This window comes from Podarcis cretensis (assembly GCF_951804945.1).
Source record: "Podarcis cretensis genome assembly, chromosome: 1".
Taxonomy (NCBI): domain Eukaryota; kingdom Metazoa; phylum Chordata; class Lepidosauria; order Squamata; family Lacertidae; genus Podarcis; species Podarcis cretensis.
In genome coordinates this window covers 84,716,602-84,736,044 of record NC_137170.1, presented here as the reverse complement: position 1 = coordinate 84,736,044, position 19,443 = coordinate 84,716,602, and the positions used below count along the sequence as shown (strand labels likewise).

The 19,443-nt window shown below is 47.9% G+C and overlaps 2 long non-coding RNA genes across 2 annotated transcripts; one reads left to right on the top strand and one right to left on the bottom strand.

The window, feature by feature from the left end:
• Window positions 1-912: 912 nt before the first annotated feature.
• LOC307215121 lies at window positions 913-18,290 on the top strand. Its single transcript, XR_013838286.1, has 5 exons — window positions 913-1,077; window positions 1,253-1,288; window positions 7,579-7,684; window positions 17,313-17,374; window positions 18,170-18,290. It is a non-coding gene; the product is annotated as an uncharacterized lncRNA (long non-coding RNA).
• LOC307215111 lies at window positions 3,428-8,847 on the bottom strand. The gene is made up of 3 exons (XR_013838272.1): window positions 8,690-8,847; window positions 7,108-7,495; window positions 3,428-3,522 (listed from the first exon to the last, which is right to left on the bottom strand). It is a non-coding gene; the product is annotated as an uncharacterized lncRNA (long non-coding RNA).
• Window positions 18,291-19,443: the final 1,153 nt, after the last annotated feature.

Here is a 19,443-nt window from a genome sequence, read left to right as displayed (position 1 = left end):
CAGGAGCCGAAAGAGGAACGGCGCCCCTTTTCTCATTCAGATTGGGCGAGGGTGCAAAAGGGGAGCTTAAAAAAAAAGTTAAGGAGTTAACTCATTTGCAAGCCCGTAGTCACGTGCGTCAAGGCCTGTGTTTAACCCTTGCGCTCCTTCCCCTCCCTCGCAGTTTGTGACCTCCGGAATCAGCCCTCTCCCGGTCCCTAGAGACGCTCCCTCTTTTATCATCCTGCCCAGATCTGCTCCGCCAGCGGCCTGGCCGATGTCCTCTCTGCGTCCTCGCCCGCGCACCTGCCTCTCAGCTCAGCGCTGCGCCAGGGCGGACAGGGCAAGGGAGAGGCAGGGCGGCTGGCACAGTAGATCGGGGGGGGGGGCGGCGGCGGTGAAAACCTTCGACAGGGTCAAGGGGACCCCTTTGTCCGGCTTGCATCCCAGGGCCGTTTAGGAAGAGGCAGCTACTGTTCCTACTACTTTGGCCTCGCTTCCCCACCATGCCCTTCAGCTCTTGACCTGCGGCGGGGAGAAGGGGCGAGAGACAGCAGGAACAGCACCTGGGGAGCAGGACCAGGAGGCAGTTGGCTGAGAAATTCGCGGACGGAGGAAGGGAATGCAACAGCACTGGACTCCCCCCCCCCCGCCCCAGCAAAAGAGAAACTCGTTGGGATTCAGCCTAGATTGGGTGTGGGGCGGGAGGCCATTGTCCTTCCCGTCGGGCTGCAGTGCGGTGTGAATGGGGCGCGCGAGACAGGATGACACCTTCCCCGGTGGCTGGTAGGGCGGAAGGCAGGGAGGCCAACGGTAGGTGGCGCTAGAGACTGCCAGGCCATGCTGCGTCCCAGGTTGTCACCTTCCTCCCTCTCGATGTTGCCCTGGTGGACGTCAGCAGCGTGGAGGTTGGGAACAAAACTGGAATGAATCGGTTCCGCTTGCCACGGCTTCTGACTCCCGCGGCTTCTGGCCTCGCTGCCTTCTGGCCTTGGGGCACCCGTCCCCGCTGTAACCTAGAGAGGAGACACCCTTTGGATTTTATGCTTCAGAAGCCAACAGCTCTTGGGTTAACGCTTCCCGCATCTTCACCTTTGGGTAGGTATATTTCCCCCAAAGCAGCGGTGCAAAAATCCTTGGGCCTTCCCTGCTCTGCACCCCCCCTTCTTCCACCTCACCTTTCCTTTTTTCCTCCTTTTCCTCTCTCCCTTCCCCCCTCATCTGTATTCTGTCTTAATTAACACGTTTCCCCCTTTCTATTTGCGATCCCCAGAACATGAAACACGTTCCCTGGAATTTGCAGTCATGAGTAAGTGGCAACCAGCTCCTTCCCTCCCACTCCCGAATGCTCCAGTGCCAAGGATTAACCCTTTCCCTTACATATAATTATAATAAACATTATCATGGCTGGCAGCATAGGATCCAGAAAGTCATGAGGCTGGAGAGAAGTGGATACATCATAGCCTGGCTGGATTCTGAATTCACTGGCTGAACTTGGGACTGGTCATTTCTCCTTCTACTCCTTCAAATAGATTTGTCTTAAGGGTCCAAACTTGACAAAAGTAACCACAGGGCAGTTAACCATATGTGGTGTGATGCAATTCAAGTGCCATATGGAAGCTTAAGCATCAACTTGGTTAAGTCCTGCCACAGCCTTCTTCACATGGACAGAGGCTTTATGGTGGAGGATGTGTCAGTTCCTCATGCCCAAGGTTTCATATTTGAAAAAAAAAATGCAAGTAGCAACCTTCCTCAGTGTGAGAAAAGTCTGTATGAAGGCTAATAAGGCTGCAGTCCTGTGCACACTTTTCTGGAAGTAAGCACCATTTAACTTAATACAGTGGTACCTCGGGTTACATACACTTCAGGTTACATACGCTTCAGGTTACAGACTCCGCTAACCCAGAAATAGTGCTTCAGGTTAAGAACTTTGCTTCAGGATGAGAACAGAAATCGTGCTCCGGTGGCGCGGCAGCAGCAGGAGGCCCCATTAGCTAAAGTGGTGCTTCAGGTTAAGAACAGTTTCAGGTTAAGAACGGATCTCCGGAACAAATTAAGTACTTAACCCAAGGTACCACTGTAAGGGCTTACTTCTGAGTAGACATGTATGCAGCAAACTACCCTCTCCTTGAAAATGCTCCTTGACGTGGGAATTCAGTTTGAACTTCCATTGGCTCTAATGGGAGGCTGCTTTATGCACAGGGAGGAGCAGGAAGGGAGGTAGACCTGGACAAAAAGGCCCCCATGGACCAGTTCTAGCCCACCAGCTGGAGGTCTGTATAGGATTGCATTGTGTATTACTTTGCAGGAAGAAAGGCGGGATAGAGAGACGGCTTTGCTTTGGTATTGCTTCATTTCTTAAAGGGTCATAACCTTTTGCTCTGATAAGCAAAGTGCTATCTATCAGCCAATACTGTATTCACCATTTTGATTTGCCTATTATCCCTAGGGAACTGTGTTAAAAGACGGAATGCCACCTTTTAAAATGTATAACGGAGATTAACCTGTAGGGTTTTCTTTTCTTTTTAAAAACTAGCTCCATGCATTCATATGTAAAACAATTCACAGTAGAGAGGTGAAATGGTTTAGCCCTCACTTCCTTGGATTTGAAGGCCATGGCATCATTACTTTTAATGATTTGGGATTGTACCCATTATCTCAATTATGCAGATAGGAAAACAGAGGTGCAAGGAGGAGAAAGGTGATCCTTGGTTGGAGTCATGCAAGAGAGCAATGTTAGGGCACCCAGATTTCCAGAACAATCGTTTTTTAAATATTCTGTCTCTAGGCAACATCCCCTGTGATTTTCTTGCTCATAGGACATTTTGGAAAACGCAATTAACATTTTGTCACAGTATTGGAAACCGAAGCATTTGTCTGTTCACAGCCACCTTTTTCTTCTGCTACTTATGGTCTCCTTTCTGTTTTATTTTTTGCAAACCTAATCTATTTTGAAATTTTAATGGCCTGGAGCTCTTTACCCCTCATTTCAGACAGATTGTCTGAAGAACAATTTTCATACTGCACTATTACTTTTGTCTCCAGTAAGTGTGATACACTGAAATGTTTTCCTTTACTTCAAAATGAATGTTCATTGTTTTCTTTGGAACTGGAAATGAGGTTTAGGAGGAGGTCAAGGAGAAGATTATTTTGCTCCTCAAAATTTCAAACTTCTCATGCAGATATTTGTTTGAGAATGAGTTACAAGTGTTTCTAAAGCAATATGAAAGCCCAGTCCCATCATAGCTGTCACACTGCACTGTGACCAAGAGGGGCTGCGGTTTAGCTTACAGCATTTAGCTCACAGCACAATTATTCTAGCCATGCCAACTCAAGTCCTACTGAATTCAAACTACCATCTCTCTTTCCACACACGGCACCTGTCATGTCATCATGAAGGGCATTTTGCCAGTGTAATAACAACAAAAATAGATTTCCTTTTTAAAACTTCATTTTGGTGTTTCATTATTATAAAAAAGCTGTTTTCCAGTAAAGGTGTGGGGCTTGTTGACATCTCAAGCGATTCTGTCTCCGAAGTTCCTCCTGTAATGCATAATAGTGGTTAGAGACCGTCAGAACCAAAGTGGGGCAATGAGGGTGAAAATCCCCACTGGGTGACCTTGGACCAGTCACTGTCTCTCAGCCTGGGCCTACCTTGCAGGGTTGGTATGAGGTTCAAAGGGGAGAAGAAGGGAGGGGAAAACACCGTGTGCCATTCTTGCATTCTTTGGAGAAAGGACAGGGTGGAACAACTCGGATTTTTGAAAGAAACAATGCATGCTCATCATCAGCAGGGCCATGTTCCATGGGGGGGGGGGGGTCTTAGCAATGGGACTATGCATGGGCCTCCAACGCTACAGCCTTTGTTTTCAAGGCTTTCTGGCCTTGAAGACCTGACCACTGGATGCTATGTCTGTGCTAAGAAAGCAAGACAGCCAATGTCCCTTTGGGCACTCTCAAGCTGATGGGCACTGCCATTCAAATAGTGTGCGTGTCATGTGATCGATTCTCCCCCCCCCCTTTTTTTTATTCAAGTTGGCACCTCTGCCCAGAGAGACGGGGTGGGGGTGGGGTTTGCTGTGCGTGGCGATCCTGGCACCACGCGGCGGGCGACGAAGGAGGTCTTCCTGGCGAGGAAGAAGGCGCCGGGCCAGCCAGGATCGTCGTGTGCTATTCTACTCAGGGCAGGACTCCTCGCTGCTGCTCTGGCTGTTTTCAAGGAAAGAGGGGAGCGGCCCGCCTTGCCTTGCCTTCCTGGAACCGACGCCCGCGCGTTCGGGAAGTCCGTGTTCCCGAATGGGCGGCGGTTTAGTGCTGCGGATCGAAATGTACTCTGCACGCGCCCCGGAGACGCGCGCCCCGAGGGCTTCGCGCCCCTCCCCTGCAAGGAAAAAGGGGCTGACGAGCGCTTCGCGCGCAGACACTATCCAGCCTTTTTGGGACCTACTTGTACTGTAATAAGAAGATAGAGAAAGCCGAAGCTCCCAGCTCAAGCCGGGCTCCAGGGGATTCTCCGGCTTCCTCCTGGCCCGCTCCCTCCATGAATGAAAGGGGCGGGGGCGGGGCCTGAAAGAGAACCCACCCTTCCTGCTAGCTCCCCATCGGGAGATGAGGGGTTTAATCCTTCCTGGTGCTTGTCTCTGCTGGGCCCCCACTTCCATCCATCCATCGCCCCCCCCCTCTAATCCCGGCCCCCGCAGGAGGAGATGCAGCCCTTTCGCGCCATCTGTTCCCTGTTAAGCAGCAAAAAACACGTTGTTTTCCCGTTCTCAGCCCCTCGGTTTGCTCATCGCTGCTGCCTTCCCCCGCGCCCCGGGATTATTATTATTATCTCGAAGCATATTTGTGGCGGGGGGTGGGGGGGAGAGGAGAGAGATGAATGGTCATCAGATACTCCCCTCACCTGCGTTTCTCACGGCTCCTGCGCCTTTAAGAGCTAATCGGCAGGCAGAAGTTCAAGAAATAAAGCTGGGAGGGGTTGGCCAGAAAGCTGCACCTGTTGAGCGACTGCCTGTTGGGAAGCACTGAAAAGGCTTCGGGTGCGGGAGGGATATATATAATCTCGACTGGCCTCAGTTTGCATGAAGTTTCTTTGAACCTTGAATTAAACGCAGGAAGAAAGTCCAAAATGCTTCCTCTCTCCGTTCCCTTCCTATACAAGGGAATGGCTCGGAGGTGGGCAGAGAGAGGAGCCGGCAGGGTTGACCTGACACCACCGGAAACGCCTGCAGAGTTGTTTGTACACTGCGCTGCTAGCCTTGCCTAAGGGCTATTCTCTTTAAGGGCACACTCAGCGCCACCCCACTGTATCCATTGCATTGTACCCCCGATCAAGAGATCCTTATGGAGTGGGTCTCCGCCCCACACAATACGCCCAGGCATTCTTCTAATAATCCATTGTGAACAGAAAACGAGCAGATGGTAGTTATTCGGACTAATGAATCCCAAGTCCCCAAGATGAAGTATTTTCTATGTGGTGGAAAGATGGTTACACTCTTTTATTCCAGATTAATTAACCGCTAACAACTCCCTCCCCCATCCCGTTAAATGTCTTTAAAACCACTAATACCTACCTACCTATATCTATCTATCTATATCTATCTATCTATCTATCTATCTATCTATCTATATCTATCTATCTATATCTATCTATCTATCTATCTATCTATCTCTCTATCTCTCTCTCTATCTCTCTATCTATCATCTATCTATCTATCATCTGTTCACTACGTGTGTGTGTGTGCACCCGCATTTGAATGCATTAGCATCGCCATATAGATAATAACGCATTATAAGAGGAGGGGGAATCCACTCTTTTGCCAGCCCTCGATCATTTGGGTTTCTTTCTTTCTTTCTTTCTTTCTTTCTTTCTTTTCCCCGATCCTATCCTTTTAGCAGCAGCCTGGCGTGAAGAAATGTAGCAAGCTAAGCCTGGCATTCACCGGCTTCGTTTCTGCTTGCAGGGTGCTGCCCAATGCGCAGGAGCCCTGCTAGAAGTTGACACTCATAGCCTCGTTCCACAGTAGGAATCGTGGCTATTGGGGGCCCAGTTTCTGATCTATGTGGTTCCTTACAACCCACAAGGGTCGTGGCACAGCTGAGAAGAGCCGTAGCTCCGTGGGGAGAGCATCGGCTTTTCACGCAGAGGGTCTCAGGTTCAGTCCCCGGCATTTCCAGGCAGGGTCCCAAGAGACACCTGCCTAGGGGTTGCTAGACCAGGGATGGGAAAGCTTTGGCTCTGCGGATGCGGCAGGACTCCAGCTCCCGTCATCCCTGTCCGTTGGCCATGTTGGCCAGGGCTGGTGGGAGTCCAGCATCATCAGGCGGGCTTCAGGGAGGTGGATGGGCCAATGGTCCTTTGGCTTCAGCTTCGGACTATGTTCCAGTAGTGGTTGGGGGCTAGCATGCCAGCCTCCACTAGGTAAACCAGACGTGTGGGGCAGGGGACAGACCTGGGACAGCAGATCAGGCTGTGGGGCTGGTCCCCTCGACAGCTCAACGGGCCAAAGGGGGCTAATAATAACACCACTGAACTCATCACTGAATTCATGTCTCACAGGAGGGAGAGCAGATAGGCAAATGGGGAAATAGTCCAAAGTCTTTGGGAAAGACTACTGATTGATTGATTGATTGATTGATCATCTTAGTGTTTTTGGGAGCCACGAAGTTGTAGAAGCACAAAAGCTCCTGGTTACTGACGAAGTCAAGACTTCCTTGCTTGGTCCTTGTAACTGAGGGGCACTTCTTGCGAAAATACTGTAATGCGGACTTTCGACAACTTGATAAGCATCTCTTCACCCCAGGTGTCGCGGTGAGTGCCTCTCCAAACAGAGAGCGCCTACGGAGGACTAAATACTAAGTGTGTGTGGGGGGGGTACCTGCGGCATTCCATGTTTCTGCATCCCATCTAACATTGAAATGTTAAATTACTAATACTTCATTTCTGCACACGTTGCCGCCGCTAAATTATGCATTCCATCTCTTGAAGGAGAAAATGCTTTAATAAATGAATGAGAGCTGGATGTGAGCTATGTTGGCTGCGACAGCCGTCCCCCCCCCCCCCGGTGTTACGCGGGGCGGGGTCTCTGTATCCCCCCACCCCTCCCTCTCACCCATCCCCTATCTCACCTCTTGACTGGGCGCTGCTCCCTTACTTGCTGCCTCCGGAGGAGAGTGACATAGTTCCGCAGTGCCACCTGCTGGACGTAACTTTCCACTGCACCGTCAAACGCACCAAACTCTGCCAAGGCATGGCTTAAGCGCCGTTAAGCAATTTGCTGCTCTGCAATTTGCTGCTCTGCGCACATGAAGAATTGAAATGATGCTTCGTTCCTGCTTCAGCCACAATATCCTGGAGCATCTGGGCCTGACGGTCCCTCCTCTGCCATCTTGCCAAGGCCTGCCATTTCTTAATGCCACAACAGGGCCTCTTTTGCTAGCGACAACACCCTCTCTCTCTCTCTCTCATATCAGTCCCTGGCTCAACAGCCTCACTGCCCTTCCTTAAGTCTTATTCCTTATCTGCTGGTGGTTCTCACTCGCTGGTGTGGAGAAAACAGATAGACACAAGTTTTTCTTCTCTCTGCCTTATCATACTAGAGTTCAGGACGAATCAACGAAACTGAAGGTTTGAAGATTCAGGACAGATGAAAGAAAATGCTTCTTCACTTGGCATATAGTTAAACTATGGAATTTGGTCCCACAAGTATGTATGTATGTATGGCAGGCATGGCCAAACTTGGTCCTCCAGCTGTTTTGGGACTACAATTCCCATCATCCCTGACCACTGGTCCTGTTAGCTAGGGATGATGGGAGTTGTAGTACCAAAACAGCTGGAGGGCCGAGTTTGGCCATGCCTGATTTATAGCCTTTCCCTCCAAGGAGCTCAAGGCGGCATACATGGTTCTCCCCCGCCTCCCCCACAACACCCCTGTGAGGTAGGTTAGGGCTGAGAGGCCAAAACCGGCTCACGGTCACCCAGTGAGCTTTGTGGTCCAGTGTGGATTTGAACCCTGGTCTAACCACTACACCACACTGCCTCTCAAGCAGTGACCGCCACTGCCTTGGGTGGCTTTAAAAGAGGATTAGATAAATCAATGGAGGATGAGGCTGTCTATGGCTACTAGTCATGAGATTCAAAGGTCGGGACAGCGCTGTTGCTCTCGTGTTCTGGGCTTCCCATGGGCATCTGGTTCACCACTGTGAGCATGGAGGCCACAGCAGGATCCAGCAGGACTCCACTTAGGGAGCGTTATAAGAACCTGAAGCCATGACTGCGAAAGTTCAGCTTCTAACAGAAGATGGCTCCAGGCAATGGTCTTGGGTTGCATTCTATTTTAGGGCTGCTAATACCATGGCATTTGGAGCCTCCCACAGGCAAGAGCACCCATACTTGCCCCTCCCTTAGGGCAATGGGCACAGGCAATGATGGCAGGCAGGGTTTTTTTTGCAGTGGGCACTTTTGCCTGAACCCAGCATCAAGCAGACCTAATGAATCAGGGGAGGTGAGGGCAGGGTGCGTGGGTTGGTGGGAGAACGAGCAGCCTGCATGAAATGACTGCACTTGTTGAAATTCCTACAGGAGGCTCTTGAGAAATAAATGATGGCTTCTGGGATACCCTAGCACTAATAATAAACAGAAGGGATGAAGGATGCAATCTCCTTTATAGCACTAATGCGTTGGCCCTCTGCCTCCTCGTCTAGCCAAGACACTCATAGAGAGGAGTCAGGAGGAAGTGTGGGCCTCTTTGGCAACCGCCCCTGCTTCCCTAGGGAGGCCCATCTCTCGTTGCTGTGGGATCTGCTGACCTTGGGCTGATTCACACATGCTCACTCATCGAGATCACTTGCCAACTGCAGCATCAGCAGCTGCATGTGCGAACGAACCATCCCAGGTAGGTAACCCTCGTGGGCAGAACTTCCACATAGCAAAGCAAAGTCACACAGTCTGCATCAAGTGCAGAGAAACAGCTGTTTCCCTTTCTGCAGGGAGAAGTCAGCTCCAAGCTAAGAAAAGGGCAGATTTTCCCGGAAGAAGTGTGACCTACTTAAGACAGTGTGGTCAGGGATCTTCCACCCTTTTCCCTCTCTGCTCCTTCCTGATCCTGTGCCAGGTTGATTCATAGCAGGAGGCCACACCTGACACCTCTAAAATTCATGATTAATATTTTCCTGGTGTTTTTAAAAAATTCTTTTTATGGCAGCCCTCCCCCAATACAGACACATTTTCTCCTTTTATTTCAGAGATGGTTTATAAGGCAACGTTTGGTTTTAATTTAGCTCCCCCTTCTCCCTCCCACCCCCAATTCAATCCATAGTTGCTCTTTGCTGCATTGAGATCCTGCCTTGTAACGTTGGCCTGATCTGAGTCTCTGGGCCGGAGGCTGTTGTTCTCTGGTTATGTATTCAATAAAGCCCTCCATTGGTTCTACATAATTCACCCTGGTAAAATATGTTCTCATTCAACAGTACTGCAGAGGGATTTGAAGCAGCCCATCTTAGCACCGGTTTCAATATGCACTTCATAGTGACTCATATGTCTTAATGGCTGGCCCATCTCCTTGAACGTCTTTAAATCTTGATTGCTCGCTCTGGTAGTCAAGGCATTGATTAGCCAAAGGAGCAATAATATATACTCACCACTAAAATGTTTTGAGAGCATCTCCCAACCACCCTGTTAATGCTGGGGGCTGGGGAGGGGACAGCTGGCAGGGAGACAGGAGGAGAATAGAACTAGCAGCTTAGCACATCAAAGGGTGGAGCGGGGAAGGGGCTTAATCAGTTTATATTTATTGCATATTTATCCCAGACTGGATTCCAGTTGCTCAAGGCAAGTGCACACATAGGTCTTTTTACCTTCACAATAATAACCTTTTTTATGGAAGGTTAGAGTGCAAGATCACCATGCAAGCTTTGAGCTGAGCATTGATTTGAAGGTAGGGTTGTTTATGCACCACACATTTAAAGCACACACACATCAAGACTCATAGGAACTGTTGTTTAACCCTCAAATAGCTACAGTTCCCAGCACCCTTAACCAACTACAGTTCCCAGGATTCTTTGGGGTGAGGAATGTGCTTTTTGTGGGAATGTTCTGGGGTGCAGGAGAGGATATATTGACTAATTATATCCTTATCCAACTTGTGCTAACAAGTTCCCAAAATATCAGCAGAGTTTATAGACATTCCCCTTTAAGTTCGCAACGGTAACGTGTGCACAGGTTCGCTAGAACCTCTATAATAATTACTCTGGTAATTTCCCCTTTGTTCCCTCTTAAAATGCAAGACACGACACAGTCTTTATAAAAGTATAAAAGAGTTTACTCACGTTCTGTTCACAATATGATCCCAGAAGGTAGGCAGGCTTAAAAAGGTTACATACATTTAGAAACTATCTTATAGGAAGATAGTACTGTCGCCTCTTGGCTGAGAGCCAAGAGGGCATCCTTAGATGTTCCTCATCGAAGGAAGATGGCAGAGAGAAGAGAGAGAGTGGCTGCCTGCCCTGTGCTTTTATCATTACCTGCACAGGTGAGGCCACACCCACCTCTGGTCACATGCGGAGGAAGTCCGTCCCCAGGAAGTTTACCTGCTTGCTGGACAGACATCCCTCCCCATGTTCTAACATGTACACTCTAGGAATGTTGTCATTGACTGCTCCTGTGTTTACATCCCACATACCCCTTCTCAGGCAATACAACATACACAAAACATAAACAACTTTTATTCAACCACCCAGAGTCCCAGCTTGACACGTAGATTCTGGAAACTCTCTCTTGGTAGGGGTTTCGTCAGGATGTCAGCAGTCATCTCTTGGGTGCTGCAGTAGGATAGTTCCACAAGTCCATCCTGGATCATCTGGCGTATGTAGTGGTATTTAACCCCAATGTGTTTTGTTCTGGCCAGGAACTTCTCACTCTGGGTCAGCTTCAGGCAACTTTGATTGTCCTCTAGCAAGCTGACAGGCCCTTTTCTCACCAACCCAAAGTCCTTTATGAGTTGATCAAGCCAGGCGATCTCTCTGCAGGCTTCTGTTGCTGCAACGTATTCTGATTCTGTGGAAGATAATGCTACACAGCTCTGTTTATAACTGCCCCATGAAACAGGTCCATCACCAAACATGAAAACATGACCACTTGTTGATTTATAATCAGCATTATCCCCAGCCCAATCCGCATCAGTATACCCAACCAACTTAGGGTCTCTGACGGCTGGTAACCTTAATTTACAATTCATGGTACCCTTCAAATATCGCACCACCCTCTTTACACCTGCCCAGTCATGCTCAGTGGGAGAATTCACTTTTCTGCTAAGAATCCCCACAGCATTAGCTAAGTCAGGTCTACATGTGGTAACTAAATACAAAAGTTTACCAATCGCCGACCTGTAGTCATTGTTGTCTGGCAACTGCTTCGAATCCTGCTGATTCTTCAGGAAGTCAGTAGCCATCGGTGTAGCAACTGGATGTGCGTCTTGCATCTGCATGTGCTCAATCAGCTCGTGGATCTTCTGTCTTTGGCTGAGAAGAAATGAGCCGTCCTCTTCTCTTTCCACCTGGATCCCGAGGTAGTACTGGACATCTCCTAGCTCCTTGACCTCCACCTCTTTGCTAAGGTGTTTTACTATCTGTGTATAGTCTTTCTCACTTGCTGTGGCAATAATCAGGTCATCAACAAATGCTAAGATATATGAGAATTGTCCATTATTTGACTTACTGTACAAGCACTTGTCAGCGTCGCCTTGCTTGTACCCAAGTTGCGTCAGCATTTTATGCAACTTCTGGTTCCAGGCTCTAGCAGCCTGTTTAAGTCCATAAAGTCCTTTCTCGAGTTTGCACACTAGATGTGCCTCATGTGGTTTCACAAAACCTTTAGGCTGTTTCATATAAATTTCCTCAGAAATCTGCCCATGTAGAAAAGCGGTTGCAATGTCTATGTGTTTCACTCTCATTTTCTTGGAGGCTGCAATGCTTAAAAGCATTCTTACGCTGCTGTACCTCACGGTTGGTGCAAAAACTTCATCATAGTCTTCACCAAAACGCTGTGAAAATCCCTGTGCTACAAGTCTAGCTTTGTAGCGCTGCACTTCTCCTTCTGACCCCTTCTTAACCTTGAAAACCCATTTACTGCCAATGGCCTTCTTACCGGGAGGCAGCTCAGTGAGTGTCCAGGTCTTGTTCTGATGCAGTGCATCCATCTCCTCCTGTGCGGCCTTCCTCCAGAGACTGGCTTCTGCAGCTGGCATCTCCTGTATCTCTTCCCAAGTGGAAGGTTCCTGTGGAAACGCCGACCCTGCAAAGTAGGACAATCGTAATGGTGGGACACCTTTGTTGGTTCTGGACGAGCGCCTGACCTCTGGTTCTGCGACCGCATCAGCTTCCTCATTCTCCTCCAATGCAGGCATGTCCCCATCTGAGTCCTCATCTTCGTCTCTGGTGCCGCCAGGGTTCTGGTCCTCTGCGTCTTCTGGTGCGTCGCCTGTAGGGGGCGCTGTAACACTTGAAGGCAGATTATTACTTTGTGGGGTCTCAAAAGGGAAATATAAGAACTCTTGAGTCCTTTCTGACTCACCGGAAGAATCCACAACAGTGTTCTTAGTGTCTACTTTTCCATATTCATCAACATAAACCGCATGGTATGCATTTGTCTTACCAGTTTGTAAGTCCATAATTCTGTATCCTTTGCCTCCAGAGGCATATCCCACAAGGATACCTGCTTTTGCCCTGGAGTCAAGCTTGTGTCTGTGTTCCTTGGGCACGTGGAAGTAACACGGACTTCCAAACACACGTATGTGCGACAGATTGGGAGCTTTCCCATGGCAAAGTTCAAATGGTGTGCGCTCTGCACCTTTAGTTGGCAGTCTATTCTGCAAATAGACTGACGTGTACACTCCTTCGGCCCACAGCTTCTGTGGCAAACATGCATCCTTTAGCATGCACCTTGTCATGTCCATAATGGACCTAAACTTTCTCTCAGCTATGGCATTCTGCTGTGGAGTGTAAGGAATTGTGGTTACGTGTGCAATTCCTTCCTTGGCCAGGAGAGCCTGCATTTCATTTGAGCAGTACTCACCTCCATTGTCGCTCATTAGCACAGCTGGAGCTCTCTGGAATTTGTTCTTGACCATGGCAATGTATTCCTGGAGCTTGTCCACTGTCTCACTCTTCTCTTTGAGGAAATATACAACACAAAATCTTGAAAAGTCATCCAGAAATATTAAAATGTATCTATTCTTTCCCAGTGAGGGAACATTCATGGGTCCACATATGTCAGTGTGCACTATGTCAAGCACTTTGTTGCTTCTTTGTTCTGCACAACGTGGAAATGAAGGTTTTACAGCCTTCTCAGTAATACAGCTTATGCACTTTGCTGGAGCTTTGTTGCTCTGCTTTACCTGCAAACCTCTTACAAGATCTCTTTTCTGTAGATCCAGAATGACGTTGGTGTCTCTATGTCCAAGCCTTCTGTGCCACAGGTCCAGATCTGCTTCATCCTTCTGGCTGGAATGTGCCACCTTTGCAGACTGGTTCTCTGAAAGATCAAGCTCATATACACCATTGATTAGCTTTGCTTGAGCAAACACTTTGCCATTTCTAGTCACTTTACATTCTCCATTTCCAAATGTGATCTGGAAACCTTTCTTGTCCAATGTGGACACACTGATTAAGTTGCAGCTCAGCTCTGGAACATACAAAACTCTAGAGATTGTGTTCTCAATGCATTCATTGTTTATATTGCATTTCAGACTCATGGAACCTGCACCTTTTGCTTTAACAATGTTGCCATCTGCAATCTCAATTTCAGATCCTTCTTCATCATTTATCTCATTAAAATAGTCCTTTTTATATGAAAAATGCGAACTCGCTCCAGAATCAATTATCCATTTATTACGTCTATTTTCACGATTCTGGACAGTTAAATTCCTTTCTTGCAGTAGCCATGTGCATTCACATTTCCCCTTCTTTTCTCCTTTTGGCTGAAAGGGGTGGGGTTTCTTGGCTTTAGTAGCCCTGCAATTCTTTGCAATGTGTCCTTCTTTGTTACAATTGAAACAAATCACTTTCTTAGGCATCTCTTTCGACTTTGTAAATTGCCTAGATGCATAACTGCTGTCTTTGCTTCTAGCATTTCTCACTGGAGATTCAGCTCTATCTCTACATTCTTCTTTTAAATAACCAATCAAGTCTTTAAAAGTCAGACCTTGTCTATGATCCATCAAACTTACAAATGCGCTAAAGCGTGGTCCAAGTGATGATAACAAAAATGCTATCTTTGTATCTTCATCAAAAGCTTTGGGAGTCAAATCAATTCTTTGAATAATCTCAGTAAACTTGTTGATGTGCTCTGTGAATTCCTCTTTTGAATTCATCCTCACTCTGGTTAATTTACACACCAAGTTTCTGAAGCAGTTTATGCTAGATTCTCCATACACGCGCTCAATATCTCTTAAGATTTGAGATGCATCATCTGTACTATTTATTAATGATAGCTGCTCATCACGAAGTCCACTCAAAATTATGTGTCTAGCTTCGCTGTTCATGCGTTTCCAAGCATTTATCTTGGCTAAATCCACCTCAGACGATCCTGTAGGCTGAGGGTTTAAAGCTTCCAAAATGTGCTTATAATCTAAACATGCTATCAAGCGCTGCTTCCAGTGTATGAAATTGTGTTCATTCAGCATAGGCATTCCTAGCTTTGCATCACTATCAAAAGCTGCTCTAGCCATCTTAAAATCCAAAAATTTGAAAATTCTTCAAAATTTCAAAATTTCTCAAAATTTTAAAATCAAAATCTCAAAAATCTCAAAATTCAAAACAATTCTTCACTGCCTTGGGTCACTGTGAACTCTGAGGGAAGGGGGGGGGGTTGCTTAATCCCCACTGCACAATGGAACAAAGGACCATGTGCTTACCAGGAAGTTAACTCAGAAAAAAAATACTCAACTTAAAAATCACAATCCAATGCGATCCTTCAAAAATACGCAGAAATATGCAATACTGGGGCCAATAACCCTTTGTGTGAATGTTCTGGGGTGCAGGAGAGGATATATTGACTAATTATATCCTTATCCAACTTGTGCTAACAAGTTCCCAAAATATCAGCAGAGTTTATAGACATTCCCCTTTAAGTTCGCAACGGTAACGTGTGCACAGGTTCGCTAGAACCTCTATAATAATTACTCTGGTAATTTCCCCTTTGTTCCCTCTTAAAATGCAAGACACGACACAGTCTTTATAAAAGTATAAAAGAGTTTACTCACGTTCTGTTCACAATATGATCCCAGAAGGTAGGCAGGCTTAAAAAGGTTACATACATTTAGAAACTATCTTATAGGAAGATAGTACTGTCGCCTCTTGGCTGAGAGCCAAGAGGGCATCCTTAGATGTTCCTCATCGAAGGAAGATGGCAGAGAGAAGAGAGAGAGTGGCTGCCTGCCCTGTGCTTTTATCATTACCTGCACAGGTGAGGCCACACCCACCTCTGGTCACATGCGGAGGAAGTCCGTCGCCAGGAAGTTTACCTGCTTGCTGGACAGACATCCCTCCCCATGTTCTAACATGTACACTCTAGGAATGTTGTCATTGACTGCTCCTGTGTTTACATCCCACACTTTTAATATGCTTAAATTGTATGATTTGCCCCACCTAGTTCCCCAGATCATAGCCCTCTAACTACTGGACCACATCAGCTTCCAAAAATATCACACTCTCCTCTTGCATGGGATTGAAATCGTCTCCCATCCAAGGATCCACACCTACTTAACTTTAGAATCACTGCAGCATCAGGTATTCCCTGACTATTCGCTGTACTTGAAGGCCTCATTCAGCCCCGTATTTTTAAAAAACGAGGGCAGCCACCATGGGAGAAAAGTATGATGAAGAAGAGTGTGAACCATACTGTAAGGAAGGAGCTGGGAATGGATTCATTTTCTGCCCACAAGGAATTTCATTTTATTTGTCCAGAAGAAGAGCTATTTGTTTCCCAATGGGAAGGATCCAGGAAACTGATGATGGCAGAGATTCCAAACATGGCAGAATGAATCCACACACCATTCACCTATGCAAAATGTTAACAACTAGATCCTTTTTAATCCTTGAAGAAACTAACAGGAAAACAAAAAGGGAAATGTCAGAGGGGGGCAGAGGCATATCTCTGTGTGCCCTTGTGCCCTTGGCAAGGAGCTGAGAGCCAGCGTGGTGTAGTGGTTAAGAGCAGTGGACTCGTAATCTGGTGAACTGGGTTCACATCTCTGCTCCTCCACATGCAGCTGCTGGGTGACCTTGGACTCATCACACTTCTCTGAAGTCTCTCAGCCCCACTCACCTCACAGAGTGTTTGTTGTGGGGGAGGAAGGGAAAGGAGAATGTTAGCCACTTTGAGACTCCTTTGGGTAGTGATAAAGCAGGATATCAAATCCAAACTCTTCTTCTTCTGTATCAGAAGGTTAGAGTGCAATATAGTGCACACTTTGAGCTGAGCATGGAATTTGAACCTTCTCCCCTCTCTCCCTCTCTCTCAAAAAAAAGCACTTTATCACAATAGCCAACTTAGAAATTACAGTGGTACCTCAGATTACATACGCTTCAGGTTACATACGCTTCAGGTTACAGACTCCGCTAACCCAGAAATAATGCTTCAGGTTAAGAACTTTGCTTCAAGATGAGAATAGAAATCGTGCTCTGGCGGTGCAGCGGCAGCAGGAAGCCCCATTAGCTAAAGTGGTGCTTCAGGTTAAGAACAGTTTCAGGTTAAGAACGGAACGAATTAAGTACTTAACCTGAGGTACCACTGTACTACATTTTACACAACTCAGGTACTCAAAGTGACTGCAGTGAGAAAAGGAGGCAAGGAGGAAGGGCAAAAAAATTGGCATGAGAAGGATGGGAAGCTTCTCCCACGTTTGATTTTGCCACAACAGTGGCAACATGTCACCACACGCCAGTGGCGTAGCATGGGTTGTCAGCACCTGGGGCAAGGCAAGTAATTTGTGCCCCCTAACCCATGGATTTGCGCCCCCTAACCCTAACCCCCAGATGTTGCGCCCGGTGCGGCCGGCCCCCCCTGCACCCCCCACGCTATGCCACTGCCACACGCATATGTGTCCTGCACACCATAGTCTGATACGTGATTTGTGTGCCTCTGGCAGGAGCCAATCTCACCAACCCCTAGTGGTTGAGAGGGCTGTTCTGGCCAACATCTTCAAAGCCTTGGTTACACCTCGCCCTTCTCTGCACCCAACCCAGGAGCCATAGAGATTTGGGGACTTTGCATACAATTGGGGCTTTCACCTGAGTCAACATGCCTAGAATCGGACTTCTTTTCCACCGACTTGCAGGAACAAGTCAAACCGCAGAGCAGCGAGAGGAAGTGAGGGCTGAGATGTCAGCGAAGAGAACGGTAAGTGCTGGAGGGTGTCATGAATTAGCCTCAAAACCACAAACAGCAGCAGCAGCAGCAGCAGGTGCCACAGAGGAAGGCAGCACGTGTCAGTGAAAGGGCAAAGCCTTTGCAAAGGAGGCACTCAGAGTATCCAGGGCCGGCCCTACCATTAGACACAGTGAGGCAACCTCAGCCAATCTGCCTGACCCCCACCCTGCAGCCCAGGATTAAAGGGAACATAAAGTGTGGTAATGGCCTATGTGAGAAGCTTGCTCATTCTATCATGCCATTTTGATTAGGCTTCTACCTAAGGTATTGCCTGTTGGTGGCACTTGTGTCTCAGCTCAGGCTCTGCACTAGTCTTTTTGCTTAACTCCTCACCCAATAGGAAAGAGTCCCATTCTGTCGCTGTGGGGGCAGCACATCCTGCCCAACCCCGCCCCCCCTCCACCCAACATCAACCATTGCAGGAAATTGAGCAGCTTCCAGTTTCTTTCCAGTTGCTGTTGCAGCCCCAGACTGACATGGCTGCAGCACCAGCTCAGTTCTCCCAAGGCTTCTTTAAACTCTGCTCCCTCTTTTTCCTTGTAATCATTTGGTGCGGTGAGTGTTTTCATGTGAGCATGGGCCTGACTCTCAAACTCAGGGTGGTGGCCTGGGCCATTGCCATCCTTGGGGACCCCTATATCCTCCAGTGTGTCTGGAACTGGTGCCTTTTCTTACTTAACCTCCCTTGGCTCAGTGAATCCACAGTCTCTCTCCAGGGATTTTCTTCCACAGCCCCACCTGATTTTGCCTTTTCTCTCTATTTAGCTTTGTTGGTCATTGGAGCTAGAGTGAAGGTCACCCAGGAGCCTCTCTTCACCAGCATGTTGCAAAAGGGGCGCCAGACACTCAACTGCTCCCATTCAGAAAGCTTATCCTACAATTTCTTCTGGTATCGCCAGCTGCCTGGGAAGAAAGAGCTGCAGCATATCGGGAGCCTCTTTGAGTTCAACGAGAAGCTGACCGAGTCAGAGGGGTGGCTGAGTGGGAATTGGCTGGAGAATGGAAAGAGAATGAGTCTTGTTCTTCAAGGTCCTCAGCCTAGTGACACAGGGCTGTATCTGTGTGCTGTAAGGGACACTGTGAAACAGGCAGGAACTGCGGCTGGTGCAAAACCGAGTGCCAGCATCAAACAGCCCCAGCTCCTTCCTCGTGCTGCTGGCACACTTCCAATACCACATAAGTGCAGTATCACTTCCCACAACCAGTGGGCATCCTGGTGCCATCATCTGCATCAGGGACACACAGCGCAAGGAGCTGTGCAGAGGAACAGTCCTGATGTCAGATGTGTGCAACATTACTTCCGATAATCTATCTGTGTACACTGATGCCATAATCTGCACCAGGGTTCCCCAACCCGGTGCCCTCCAGACGCTTTTTTGAACTACAGCCCACATTATCCCTGATTGTTGGGCCTGCTGGCTAGGGCTGATAGGAGCCCGAGTCCAACATGATCCAGAGGACACCAGGTTGCAAAAGGCTGATCTATGTCACACACACAGCAGCCAGCTCAATGCAAAGACTCAGTCACTTGTCACATGGAGAGGCTGTTCTCACTGACACTGTTATCTTCCAGGTGTCTGCTGGTCCCCACATTCCAGACCAATTCACTCATATCACCTCCCTTGATAGTTCCTCGCTCACTTCATTACTCACTACCTCTGAAACAAAAAACACAGGTAGGAAATTATTTTCCATTGCACTTCACAGTCCATCAACAGTTGTTGTTGTTGTTGTTTAGTCGTTTAGTCGTGTCCAACTCTTCGTGACCCCACGGGCCAGAGCACGCCAGGCACTCCTGTCTTCCACTGCCTCCTGCAGTTTGGTCAGACTCATGTTTATAGCTTCGAGAACACTGTCCAACGATCTCGTCCTCTGTTGTCCCCTTCTCCTTGTGCCCTCCATCTTTCCCAACATCACGGTCTTTTCCAGGGAGTCTTCTCTTCTCATGAGGTGGCCAAAGTATTGGAGCCTCAGCTTCAGGATCTGTCCTTCCAGTGAGCACTCAGGGCTGATTTCCTTAAGAATGGATAGGTTTGATC